This window comes from Salvelinus alpinus, chromosome 31 (genome assembly GCF_045679555.1).
Source record: "Salvelinus alpinus chromosome 31, SLU_Salpinus.1, whole genome shotgun sequence".
Classification (NCBI taxonomy): Eukaryota; Metazoa; Chordata; class Actinopteri; order Salmoniformes; family Salmonidae; genus Salvelinus; species Salvelinus alpinus.
Window position 1 is genome coordinate 19,329,058 of NC_092116.1, and position 14,570 is coordinate 19,343,627.

The following is a 14,570-nucleotide window of genomic DNA, read 5'->3' on the forward strand; positions in this document are numbered from 1 at the left end:
TTCTTAGTTCTAGCTACTGCAAGGGGAGTGAACAAAGGTAGAAGGAAGGGAACATCTTCCTAAAATGAAACACAGCCAACACCTGAATGGAACACTGAGGAAATAATAATAATAATACATTACATACTTTGTTTACATATTTTGGTAATGGTTGACCTCAAACAAACTTTGAACAAAAGGTGTTTGATGTTTAAGAGGGCCATTAGTTAACATTACACTAATGGGACAATTTATTGCTCATTGTGTCATACTGGATCTCTGAAATGATACATTTTCATAGTGTTTACTCTTTATAAACATTTAACTCAATAGGTTAATACATTTTAATGTACTGTAGATATTTTGAAAATGTTCCATGCAACATCTTCCAGGATTTAATCTCAAGGGTATTTAATCTCAACAGCTATAAACAAAATTTCATCACACAACTCTAACCATTCTGTTTGGTTTTATGACTGTCATACAATCAAGGTCAGTGTTACTGTATGACATGTCATGTAGTTATGGTGAACTACAGAGAGAACACGAGACAATGGCTGTGTTTCATTCCAGGAAGATGTTCCCTCCCCTGTGCTCTCAATTACTCCTCTTCACAGACTGGATATGTGAAAACAATATGGCAGGTTGTCTCAGATCTGTGAAGGGGAGTGAAGAACGAGGGCAGAGGGAAGGGAACATCTTCCTGGAATGAAATGCAGCCAATACCTGCATGGAAGACTACATACTTTGTTACATACTTCGGTACGGGTTGAGTTAAATAAACTCTAATCGAAAGGCTGTATGATGTCTAAGAGGACCATTCCAAGGGAAAATGTAACAAAAATACAGTACCAGTCAAAAGTTTGGACACACCTTATCATTCAAGGGTTTTTCTTTATTTGTACTATTTTCTACATTGTAGAATAGTAGTGAAAACATGAAAACTATGAAATAACACATATGGAATCATGTAGTAACCAAATAGATTCTTCAAAGTAGCCACCCATTGCCTTGATGACAGCTTTGCACACTCTTGGCATTCTCTCAACCAGCTTCATGAGGTAGTCACCTGGAACGCATTTCAATTAACAGATGTTAAAAGTTAATTTGTGGAATTTCTTTCCTTCTTAATGCGTTTGAGCCAATCAGTTGTGTTGTGACAAGATAGTGGTAGCATATAGAAGATAGCCCTATTTGGTATAAGACCAAGTCCATATTATAGCAAGAACAGATCAAATAAGCAAAGAGAAACAACAGTCCATCAGTACTTTAAGATATTAAGGTCAGACAATACGGAACATTTCAAGAACTAGGAAAGTTAATTCAAGTGCAAAAGCATCAAGCGCTATGATGAAACTGGCTCTCATGAGGACCGCCACAGCAAAGGAAGACCAAGAGTTAAATTAAGAAAGACTTGACAAAATCATTAACAAAGCTGGTGCTATAATTTGCTGCAGCCTGGAATCAATACAGGACATGTTGATAAAAAGGCTGCAAGTAAACACAAACATGATCATGGACACACACCCACTCCACAGGGCTCTGATTTTATATATTTTTAATATAACTAGGCAAGTCAGTTAAATATCGGTGTCCTGCTAGCGTGCCACTACAACAACAACCGGTGAAATTGCATTGAAATCTACTTAAAAAAGGTACCTAACTGCAAAATTAACCTAACTGCATCGTCTGGAAAATACGTATTTTTGGGGAGGTTGCTTCAGAACCCTGGGTCTACAATTATTCAATTGTCAAAAGTTGGAAAAATGTCAGGTTCTAGGTCTGGTGTGGGCAGGCAGAGTGAAGCAGAGGCAAACAGCAAAATACTTGTATTTAAAAATGTATATGTTTTTTGACAATTCCGCTTCAACATAATTCCGATCAATTGCTTTGTTTCATAAATATAATTGTCTCTTACTTTTTATTCTAAAAACCACGCTATTTGATATCAGACAAACATCCAAACCCAAACCAGGAAAACAAAAAGGGCAGAGGAAGTGATTTGTCCATTTTCTTAAAGGTCTCACTTCAGCTCAAACAAACTCCATTAGTCATGTGCTCTCATCAACTGAAACTGTTACATGCTCAGACAAAACCTGGTATCCTTCTTGAATGTAAACCTTGAAATGTTTACTCTTTATAAACATTTAACTCAATATTTATCTTCAGTACTTCATGAATGTAGATTTTTTTTTAAATATTTCATACAATATTTGATTTGATCTCAACAGTATTTCATCTCAACTGCTGTTAGCAGTATTTCATCACACAACTCTGATCTTTCAGTGGGAAATGCACTGTGATATTCTATGCTGATTGCCTATGCATCAGTGTACCTTACTGGACATTAAGCAGTATGCAGAAGAAAAATATCTAATTTATGTGGTATTTAAGAGGACAATTCAAAACGAAAAACTAGAAAATACTATATCCTCAGTTGTACATGTATGTTTGTGTTTGACACTGTCATGATGCAGTTTCTTATCAACTGAACTATAAAACCAAACCACGCCCTTGGACTTACTAGGCAAGGTAATGTAAGAGACAATGATTATGCAACAACATTTAACTGCTGTGGGGAAAATATCAGTGGACAATAGCTGGTTGAATCAACGTTGTTTACACATTTAATTCCCCAAATATCTATGTGGTGACATTGAATCAACATGGAAAACTGATTCGATTTGCAAGTCATCAACGGCTAGTTGACAACTCAACCAAATGTAATTCAAAACTATAAGTTTAACTGATGTCTGTGCCCAGTGGGTAGGTGCTGTATCACGTATAAAGACACCAAGGAGATAAACAACTATAATTCTAAAGCTTTCTTGACTAACTGTCAATTATTATTTATATTCTCTCCGAGGATTAACATAACATGGAGAAGAACAGGATGGCATTGTGATGGATTCAAATACCGGTAGAAGCTGCAGCCAAACATTAACACAGTGGTTTTGAATTCATTGGGAGTCCTACATCGCAGTGGCTTAAATGGGATGTGGATTAAGTGGTAGGTTTCTTTACTTAGTTACCAGCAACATGTTCATTCAAAAAAATGTTTTATATACTTAACCATACTCTGTCCTCTCCATAGCTTCTGATAATATTCCATTGGTTGAAAAGGATGAGTCAAAAGATGGTGGTATGAACTTGTTATATTGTTTAAATCATTAAATTCTTAATCTCTTTAGAAAAAAAACATAATATAAAAATAATCTAACACTATTTTTGGTTTGTCATTACCCTGTCACCAACAGTTGTCCTTTTTGAAAAACTGGATTTAGTGATTATTGGCTACCATGGTGCTGGAAAGAATACAGCAGGAAACATCATCCTGAACAAAAAGGAATTCAGTTACTGGACATCATGGAGAAAACAAGCTGTGAAGAAAGAGACTAAGCTAGGCAGTCGTACAATTACTGTGATCCGCACTCCAGGTTGGTCTGGACAATTAAGTAAGGAGACAAAACAGCAGATTCTAAAATCTGTCCAGTCGTCATTTACAGATGGACCTAACGCTCTCCTCTTGGTTATTAAAATTGGTTGTACAGACTCTCTAGCTATTTTCACAAATGAAGAAGGAAAAAGCATGTTTGAAGAAATGTTCACTGAACAAGTATGGGAGAATATAATGGTGCTGTTCACGAATGAGAAAGGATTGATGAAAGAAAATATCCCTATTGACGAATACATTACTAAAGTTAAACTTGACTGGTTGATAGAGAAATGTGAAGGAAGGTATTTTTGTCTTTCTGACATAAATTCATGGAAGGTTCAGAGTAGGGAGCTGATCTACAATTTAGAGGTAAAAATAGCTGAGAACAAAAATGAGAATTTCAACATGAAAGAGATTGCCACAGAGAATAAACTGAAGAAAAAGACATCTCTGAAAAAAAAACTTGAAAAGAAGTACAAAGAACTTAAATCACATCTGCCAAGCTATACGAATAAGAAAAAAATTGAATCCATTGAGATTGAGATAGAAAAACTGACCAAGATCATTAAACAGAAGACTGAAGAAATACAAGAATTAGAGGCTCAAATTGAACAGTCAAGTTCCAAAGTAAAGAAAAATGATAAACAGACAGAAGAGGACAAAGAAACAAAAGAAGAGCTGAAGCAAACAAAAGAAGAGTTGAGGCAAACAAAAGAAGAGTTGAAGCAAACAAAAGAAGAGCTGAAGCAAACAAAAGAAACGTTGAAGCAAACACAAGACAAGTTGACAGCAACTGAAGAAAGTGAGTCACCCAGTAAAATACTACTTGAGTAAAAGTCTAAAAGTATTTGATTTTAAATATACTTAATTAAGTATCAAAAGTAAAAATATAAATCATTTCACATTCCTTATATTAAACAAATCAGATGGCACGATTTCTTTCATTTTTTTTATTACGGATAGCCAGGGGCATACTCCAACACTCAGACATAATTTATAAACAAAGCATTTGTGTTTAGTGAGTCTGCCAGATAAGAGGCAGTAGGGATGACCACTGACACCAGTGATGTTCTCTTGATGTGTGTGAATTGTACCATTTTCCTGTTCTGGTAAGCATTTGGGTGTCAGGGAAAATGTATGGAGTAATTATTTTCATTAGGAATGTAGTACATTATTTTCATTAGGAATGTAGTGAAGTAAAAGTAAAAGTTGTCAAAAATATAAATAGTAAAGTACAGTACAGATACCCTAAAAAACGAGTTAAGTAGTACTTTAAAGTATTTTTACCTAAGTACTTTACACCACTGTATTTTTTTTGTAGATTATATAAAATAATACAATACAGTTATTGTACAGGGGGCCTAAAAATACCCCCAAAGTATTTGATAATGTTATTTTAGTCAAACAAAAACATTTTATAGAGCTCAAAATTATAATCCTAATTCTCTATCATATTAGGAGTCACCGAAAGTGGGGAGTGGCAGGACACACTTTACAACATCTTGTGTGAACTCCTTGAAGATGAATTCAAAAGACTGAAACACTTTTTGACTGAAATCCCCAGGGGAAAACTGGAACATGCAAATCAACTGGATGTAACAGAAATTATGATAAAAGCCTTTGGATTTAATGGATCAATCACAAAAACACGAGACCTCATGAAGAAGATACCACGCAATGACCCAGCTGTGCAAGACAAGCTGAAGCCCTTTGTAATGACTCTCGTCGTTGGATGAAGGAGAGGAGGACCAAATCGCAGCGTGGTACGTTTCCATATTTATTGGAACACTTATAAACACGAACAAAACAATAAACAGAATGAAGCCAACGACGCTACAGACCTGAACATGTGAACCTATTGAAAACAAAGAACGCAATGAACAGGAACAATCACCCACAAACAAACAGTGAAAACAGCCTACCTTAATATGGTTCCCAATCAGAGACAATGACAAACACCTGCCTCTGATTGAGAACCATATTAGGCCAAACAATAAACCCAACATAGAAACGTCCTGACCAACTAAACAAAGACTAAACAAAGGAAATAAGGTCAGGAACGTGACATTAACCCCCCCCCCCCCCAAGGTGCGGACTCCGGCCGCAAAACCTGAACCTATAGGGGAGGGTCTGGGTGGGCATCTGTCCATGGTGGCGGCTCTGGCGCTGGACGTGGCCCCCACCCCACCATAGTTAATCCCCGCTTCCGTGGCCTCCTCTTAACGGCGACCCTCCAAATTAACCCCACTGGACTGATGGGCGCTTCTGGACGGAGGGGCAGCTCCGGACTGAGGGGCAGCTCCGGACTGAGGGGCAGTGACGGACGGCTCTGGCAGGTCCTGGCTGACTGACGACTCTGGCCGGTCCTGGCTGACTGGCGACTCTGGCCGGTCCTGGCTGACTGACGACTCTGGCCGGTCCTGGCTGACTGACGACTCTGGCCGGTCCTGGCTGACTGACGACTCTGGCCGGTCCTGGCTGACTGACGACTCTGGCCGGTCCTGGCTGACTGACGACTCTGGCAGGTCCTGGCTGACTGACGGCTCTGGCAGCTCCTGTCTGGCGGGCGGCTCTCGCAGCTCCTGTCTGGCGGGCGGCTCTGGCGGCTCCTGTCTGGTGGGCGGCTCTGGCGGCTCCTGTCTGGCGGGCGGCTCTGGCGGCTCCTGACTGACGGACGGCTCTAGCGGCTCCTGACTGACGGACGGCTCTGAAGGCTCAGGACAGACGGGCGGCTTTGAAGGCTCAGGACAGACGGGCGGCTTTGAAGGCTCAGGACAGACGGGCAGCTCAGATGGCGCTGGGCAGACGGGCAGCTCAGACGGCGCTGGGCAGACGGGCAGCTCAGACGGCGCTGGGCAGACGTGCAGCTCAGACAGCGCTGGGCAGACGGGCAGCGCAGGCGGCGCTGGGCAGACGGCAGACTCTGGCCTGCTGAGGCGCACAGTAGGCCTGGTGCGTGGTGCCGGAACTGGTGGTACCGGGCTAAGGACACGCACCTCAAGGCTAGTGCGGGGAGCAGCAACAGGACGTACAGGGCTCTGGAGACGCACAGGAGGCTTGGTGCGTGGTGCCGGAACTGGTGGTACCGGGCTGGAGACACGCACCACAGGGCGAGTGCGTGGAGGAGGAACAGGGCTCTGGAGACGCACAGGAAGCCTGGTGCGTGGTGTTGGCACTGGTGGTACTGGACTGGGGCGAGGAGGTAGCACCGGATAGACCGGACCGTGGAGGCGTACTGGAGCCCTTGAGCACCGAGCCTGCCCAACCTTACCTGGTTGAATGCTCCCCGTAGCCTGACCAGTGCGGGGAGGTGGAATAACCCGCACTGGGCTGTGCTGGCGAACCGGGGACACCATGCGTAAGGCTGGTGCCATGTACACCGTCCCGAGGAGACGCACTGGAGACCAGATGCGTTGAGCCGGCTTCATGGCACCTGGCTCAATGCCCAACCTAGCCCGGCCGATACGTGGAGCTGGGATGTACCGCACCGGGCTATGCACACGTACAGGAGACACCGTGCGCTCTTCCGCATAACATGGTGTCTGCCCGTACTCTCGCTCTCCACGGTAAGCCCGGGAAGTTGGCGCAGGTCTCCTACCTGACTTCGCCACACTCCCCTTTAGCCCCCTCCCAAGAAATGTTTTGGGCTGTCTCTCGGGCTACCTACCGTGTCGCCGTGCTGCCTCCATTCGCCGGTATCCCTCCGCACATTGCTCCATAGAATCCCAGGCAGGCTCCGGTACTCTCCCTGGGTCGACCGACCACCTGTCTATTTCCTCCCAAGTAGTGTAACCCAGATCCTCATTCTGCTGCCGAGCTAGCTCCTCAAAACGCCGCCTCTCTGCTTTCGCTGCATCCAGCTCTGCCTTGGGGCGGCGATATTCCCCTGGCTGTGCCCAGGGTCCTCTCCCGTCTAGGATTTCCTCCCACGTCCAGGAGTCTTGACATCGCTGCTGCTGCTGCCGCTGCCCGTTACCACGCTGCTTGGTCCGAGTTTGGTGGGTGATTCTGTAACGACTCTCGTCGTTGGATGAAGGAGAGGAGGACCAAATCGCAGCGTGGTACGTTTCCATATTTATTGGAACACTTATAAACACGAACAAAACAATAAACAGAATGAAACCAACGACGCTACAGACCTGAACATGTGAACCTATTGAAAACAAAGAATGCAATGAACAGGAACAATCACCCACAAACAAACAGTGAAAACAGCCTACCTTAATATGGTTCCCAATCAGAGACAATGACAAACACCTGCCTCTGATTGAGAACCATATTAGGCCAAAAAAGAAACCCAACATAGAAACACAAAACATAGAATGTACCCACCCAGCTCACGTCCTGACCAACTAAACAAAGACTAAACAAAGGAAATAAGGTCAGGAACGTGACACCCTTCCTGTCAGAAATAGGTGAAGCATGGTGGTTTAAACATAATTAATTAAATACACTACATGCTCATTGAACATCTCATTCCAGAATCATGGGCATTAATATGGAGTTGGTCCCCTCTTTGCTGTTATAACAGCCTCCACTCTTCTGGGAAGGCTTTCCACTAGATTTTGGAACATTGCTGCAGGGACTTGCTTCCATTCAGCCACAAGAGCATTAGTGAGGTCGGGCACTGATGTTGGGTGATTAGGCCTGGCTCGTAGTCGGCGTTCCAACTCATCCCAAAAGTGTTTGATGAAGTTGAGGTCAGGGCTCTGCGCAGCTTAGTCAAGTTCTTCCACACCGATCTCGACAAAACATTTCTGTATGGACCTCGCTTGTCATGCTGAAACAGGAAAGGGCCTTCCCCAAACTGTTGCCACGATGTTGGAAGCACAGAATTGTCTAGAATATCATTGTAGGCTGTGGTGTTAAGATTTCCCTTCACTGGAACTGAGGGGCCTAGCCCAAACCATGAAAAACAGCTCCAGACCATTATTCCTCCTCCATCAAACTTTACTGTTGGCACTATGAGTTCGGGCAGTTAGCGTTCTCCTGTCATCCGTCAAACCCAGATCTGTCCGTCAGACTGCCAGATGAAGCATGATTCATCACTTCAGAGAACGCATTTCCACTGCTCCAGAGTCCAATGGCGGAGAGCTTTACACCACTCCAGCTGACACTTGGCATTGCGCATGGTGATCTTAGGCTTGGCCATGGAAACCCCATTTCATTAAGCTCCAGTTCTTGTTCTTGTTCTGACGTTGCTTCCAGAGGAACTCGTAGTGAGTGTTGCAACTGAGGACAGATGATTTTTACACACTACGTGCTTCAACAGTTGGCGATCCAGTTCTGTAAGGTTGTGTGGGTTACCACTTTGCGGCTGAGCTGTTGTTGCTCCTAGACATTTCCACTTTACAGTAACAGCACTTACAGTTAACCTCTAGCAGGGCAGAAATTTGACTAACTGACTTGTTTGAAAGGTGTCATCCTATGACGGTGCCACGTTGAACGTCCCTGAGCTCTTCAGTACAGGCCATTCTACTGCCAATGTTTGTCTATGGAGATTGCATGGCTGTGTGCTTGATTTTATACAGTTATAGCCGAATCCACTAATTTGAAGTGGTATCCACATACTTTGTAGTGTATGTGCTACTCACTTCAGACTCAATAGAATTTTTGCAACAGTCAATGTCATGGATCTTTGTCATCTTTTCAGTTAGATTTCTTATAGTCATATATGTATTTGGACCCATTTCTTGTTAATATTGTAACTATAAGAAATATCAGTTTCCTTTTCCATATTCAATTTTGATATTGTATTATATTAGCCCTTTGATATTTTTCTAAACACAAAGATGTGTCACTGCTGGTGTATAAGTGTGCCGGAATAACAGACCAGAGACATGAGTGGACAAAAAAGAAAATTAAAGTAAAAATGTTATGGATGACTTGACTTGATTCAAGATAAGAAACTCCACACACATACTCAAACAACTGTTCAGAGACAATGGTACAGTACAATTGCCACAGTTGCCAGTGGATTGAAGAGAGATGGCTGAGAACCAGCATTCTGTGTTTTTTGAGGAAAATAAACTGACAAAGACATGGAGAAGATCAAGAGACAGATAAGGAGAAACTCTGGTGGAGGGGATTGTGGAAAGGTGGGAGACAACACGTATAAGGTCGCTTCAGGGATAAAGACGGTAAGGAGTTTAATTTCATAGTGTGTGTGTGTGCGTGTGTGTGTGTGTGTGTGTGTGTGTGTGTGTGTGTGTGTGTGTGTGTGTGTGTGTGTGTGTGTGTGTGTGTGTGTGTGTGTGTGTGTGTGTGTGTGTGTGTGTGTGTGTGTGTGTGTGTGTGTGAAAAAACACTAACTAACAAGTACAAACATCATGTTCCTATCAGCATTATGATTTATGATTTTGATTTATTAAATCAAAAAACATCATAAAAGGCATCGGGTTTCAAATATAATTTGACATACTGTATATCTTAAATGACTGCGTTTTCAGTCATTTCATTCTATAATCTAATTTCATTCTATAACCACTCAATTGTACCTTTCCAGGGGTGCTTCCAGGGGTCGCTGCAGAGGGAGAGGGAGCTGGAAAAGGTGTACGCTCGCATGGCGTGGTGCATCCTGGGAAGGCGGAGAGACCAGGAGAGGCTCCCCAAGGAGGCCATTCACAGGTTGGATGGACAGAGAGGCCGGTGAGCCGTGGATGTGAGGAGGATGGAGGCGACTGCCACTGCTCAGGATTTGAAACACGTCATCAAGCTGAAACACCCAGAGAACGTTGTCGGTGAGGAGCTGAATTATTTAAATCTCTGACCTCTGCTCACTCTTCTTCTCTAAAAGTGCTTTATAACTTCTTACACACACCTTTAGCCATTAGATTATTATTGTCCAAACAAATGTCTGACAGTACTTACAATGTTACTATGGCAATCGGAAACATAACAAACATTTTGTCTGTGAGCATTTGCCGATACAAAGTTATAGAATTTCTTCACATCCTCTTTATTTTCATACGTCTGGAAGTGTCCATTGACAACTAATGAATCTATTTTGGATTTGTACCAGACTACACAGACTATCAGAGAGTGAATGAGGACTTCAGGAAGACTGCCATGTGCTTAAGGTGGGTGAGCTCGCATCAAGTGGATTGGCTCTTAGGTACAGTATGGAGCCCCACAGTGGAGGTGTCATAATACCCATAAAACCTAGCGGTCAAACAGGGAAATGGTTACAATCGTTTTTCCACTATAGATTTTTCCCAAAGTGATTTTAGAAACACTTAAAATAAGGGTTGTGTAGGCCTACCTTGGCGTGATGTTTTGATAACCATGTCTCTCTCGGACAAGGTGACTTATCAATATATTCGGATTTATTTACTCTCAGATTTGAAAATGCTATTTAGCATCAAAGTAGACATGCAAAACTACAAATCCCTGCAAGCTCCTGCACGTCATATCTAACTGACACCTTTGCTAACAGGTTTTGTGTCATTATTTTGATTGGCGATTTTCTCCATTTATCAGAGTGCCGTCAGGTAGCCTGATTTCAGATGTGTCCATGTAAACAAGATTGTTAAGAAAATCATTTTTCTTGCAAAGCATGTAAACAAACTATTATATTAATCAGACTATTCACAATTATCTCATTATTGTGTGCATGTAACCATACTCAATGTAGATGAAGGGGAGCAGACAGGTTAAAGAAGGATTTTTAAGCATTGAGAAAATTCATACATGGATTGTGTACAGTATGTGTGCCATTCAGAGGGTGAATGGACAAGACAAAATATTTAAGTGCCTTTGAACGGGGTATGGTAGTAGGTGCCAGGCGCACAGGTTTTGGTCAAGAACTGCAACGCTGCTGGGTTTTTCACGCATAACAGTTCACCATGTGTATCAAGAATGGTCCAACACCCAAAGGACATCCAGCCAACTTGATAACTGTGGGAAGTATTGGAGTCAACATGGGCCAGCATCCCTGTGGAACACTTTCAACACCATTTAAAGTCTATGACCCGACGAATTGAGACTGTTCTGAGGGCAAAAGGGGGTGCAACTCAAAATTAGGAAGGTGTTCTTAATGTTTTGTACACTGAGCGTATACAGTATACTAGGTGAAACCATGAAACATGTGACATGTTTATAACCTAAACAACAGTGTTTAAAACTTAAGCATTTAGATTTGCCAATAAGTGTTCTCATCTTAAATACAGGCATTTAGAATGAAAGATTAAACAGGATAGTCAGCTTTTTCCAGTCAGTTTACAACCAATGCACATGATTGATTCATTGAGCTTATACTATACAAAGATAAACAACTGACATTTTTCTAAACTAATCCAATCTGTAAGGGGTTGTACTTATTACACCCATTCCTGAGATGGTTGTTACAATTTAGATGGTTTAGGTAGTCTTGCTTGTGAAGTCCTTCACCATAGCAGTCATTCCGAGTGCAGGCTGTGGGTGATAAAATAGTACAATAAATCAAATCAAATGTTGTTTGTCACATGCGCCAAATACAGCAACTGTTGACCTTACCGTGAAATGCTTACTTACAAGCCCTTAACCAACAATGCAGTTCAAGAAGAGTTAAGAAAAGATTTACCAAATAAACTAAAAGTAAAAAATAATCAAAAGTAACCATAGCATAACAATGACGAGGCTATATACAGGGGGAACCGGTACTGAGTCAATGTGCGGGGGTACAGGTTATAGGTAATATATACATGTAGGTAGGGGTGAAGGGAGTATGCATAGATACCAAACAGCGAGTAGCAGCAGTGTACAAAACAAATGGAGGGGGTAGGGGGTGGAGTCCATGTAATAGTCTGTTGGCCATTTGATTAATTGTTCAGCGGTCTTATGGCTTGGGGGTAGAAGCTGTTAAGGAGCCTTTTGGTCATAGTCTTGGCGCTCCAGGACCTCTTGCCGTGCAGTAGAAGAGAAAACAGTCTATGTCTTGGGTGACTGGAGTCTCTGACAATTTTATGGGCTTTCCTCTGATTGCAGGAAGCTTGGCCCCAGTGATGTACTAGGCTGTACGCACTACCCTCTGTAGCGCCTTATGGTCAGATGCCGAGCAGTTTCCATACCAAGCGGTGATGCAACTGGTCAAAATGCTCTCGATGGTGCAGCTGTATAACATTTTGAGGATCTGGGGACCCATGCCAAATCTTTTCAGACTCCTGAGGGGGAAAAGGTTTTGTCATGCCCTCTTCACAACTGTCTTGGTGTGTTTGGACCATGTTTGGACCAAGATTGTTGGTGATGTGGACACCAAGGAACTTGAAACTCTCGACCCGCTCCTCTTCAGCACTGTTGATTTTAATGGGGGTCTGTTCGGCCCTCCTTTTCCTGTGGTCCACGATCAGCTCCTTTGTCTTGCTCACATTGAGGGAGAGGTTGTTGTCCTGGCACCACAAGGCCAGGTCTTTGACCTCCTCCCTATAGGCTGTCTCAACGTTGTTGGTGATCAGGCCTACCACTGTTGTGTCGTCAGCAAACTTAATGATGGTGTTGGAGTCGTGTTTGGCCACGCAGTCGTGGGTGAACAGGGAGTACAGGAGGAGACTAAGTACACACCCCTGAGGGGCCCCAGTGTTGAGGATCAGCGTGGCAGATGTGTTGTTGCCTACCCTTACCACCGGCAGGCAGCCCGTCAGGAAGTCCAGGGTCCAGTTGCAGAGGGAGGTGTTTAGTCCTAGGGTCCCAATAAGTGATAATGCCAGAGAAGCTGGTGTTTGGAGGATATATTGGCACGGGTGTTAGGCCCTAGATGAAGTCGAGTCAGAAGTGTATGGGTCGGACTCGAACCCATGTCGACTCTGGTAGCAGGGCACCAAAAAATGCAACAACTGACAGGTGGTAAACTGTTCCAAAACAATCATTAAAAACTACCCAAAACATTAACTTCATCATATTACACTATTCCTGTATCTTTAAATATCCAAGGCTTATCCAAAATAATAATCCAATATTTATAATCAAATACTTCTATTAGCAAAACAATTATCAACACATGCAAATGAAAGAATAGTAATCATATTTGAGCAACGTGCAGTTTTATGAAGGGAAGGGAAGTGAAAGCAAAGATGTTTTACAGACTCGAGCAACTGTTTCTAAGTTCATGATGATACAAACCACAATATGTGTCTGGGAGGATATGAGAAGTCATGTGATTATGGGGAACTACAGAGAGGACAATATAGAAGATGGCTGTGTTTTATCACTAGAAGATGTTCCCTCCCCTCTGCTATCATTTTCTCCCCTCCACAAATCTGATAGGACTGGAAATGTAAAAACAATGTGGCGGAAACTAGATGGAGCTGCTAACACCTTACCAGTTGTCTCAGATCGGTGAAGAGGAGTGAAAGAATGCAGCAGGAGAGAAAGGCACATGCTGACAACACAGTTTCAAAAGGTTCAACAACAACCACACCCTTCCTCATAGAGAAAACATTTGAGCTCTGTTTATACAAGGTGCTAAGATGTGACCCATGTCCTGATTGTGCCCACATTTGTAGACTAGTGTAGATGAACAAAAGGCACATTTTGAGATGATTAGGATCAGAACTTCACACATCCTGGATTGGTATCTCACAAGTGTGAATAGGGGGTACTTATATTTGTCCTGTTTGACACATGTACAATTGTGTAAAATGTACGAGTGTGTGGTGTGAAATGGAAATGTGTTTTTTGCATAACCCACTCCTCCTGAAACACCCTCAGAGAGTTGGGTCACAGCCAGGGATGAGCCATTATTGACATCGGGCCTGGAGCAATTAGGGTTGAATGCCTTGCTCAAGGGCAGATTGACAGATTTTTCACCTAGTTGGCTCGGGATTCGAACTTGCATTCAAACGCTCTCACTGGTAGGCTACCTGCCAGCAGACAGATCTGGACAGTGAAACAATTTAAATCATCATTATCCCGCAACTATAAAAACATTGACAGGTGGCACCATTGGCTTATGACATCAATATATGTCTTAAAAGGATTTTAAAAGAATATCTGTCAAATAATTTGCATACAGGGAGGGACAACAATGATATCTGGTCACAATGCAGACACAGTGGGTGGGTAAGAGACACTTTAATAGCGTGTGTAGACACAGATCTGAAAATGTGGTCTAATTCAGAATGTCTAAAAGATCAGGACCAAGGAAGCATAACAGCACCAGGTAAAAACAAAGCTTTTGACA

General features: G+C 42.7%; 1 long non-coding RNA gene across 1 annotated transcript; it reads right to left on the minus strand.

Moving 5' to 3' along the window:
• Positions 1 to 856: 856 nt before the first annotated feature.
• LOC139561511 (uncharacterized) lies at positions 857 to 13,797 on the minus strand. The gene is made up of 3 exons (XR_011672160.1): positions 13,711 to 13,797; positions 9,913 to 10,130; positions 857 to 1,048 (listed from the first exon to the last, which is right to left on the minus strand). It is a non-coding gene; the product is annotated as an uncharacterized lncRNA (long non-coding RNA).
• Positions 13,798 to 14,570: the final 773 nt, after the last annotated feature.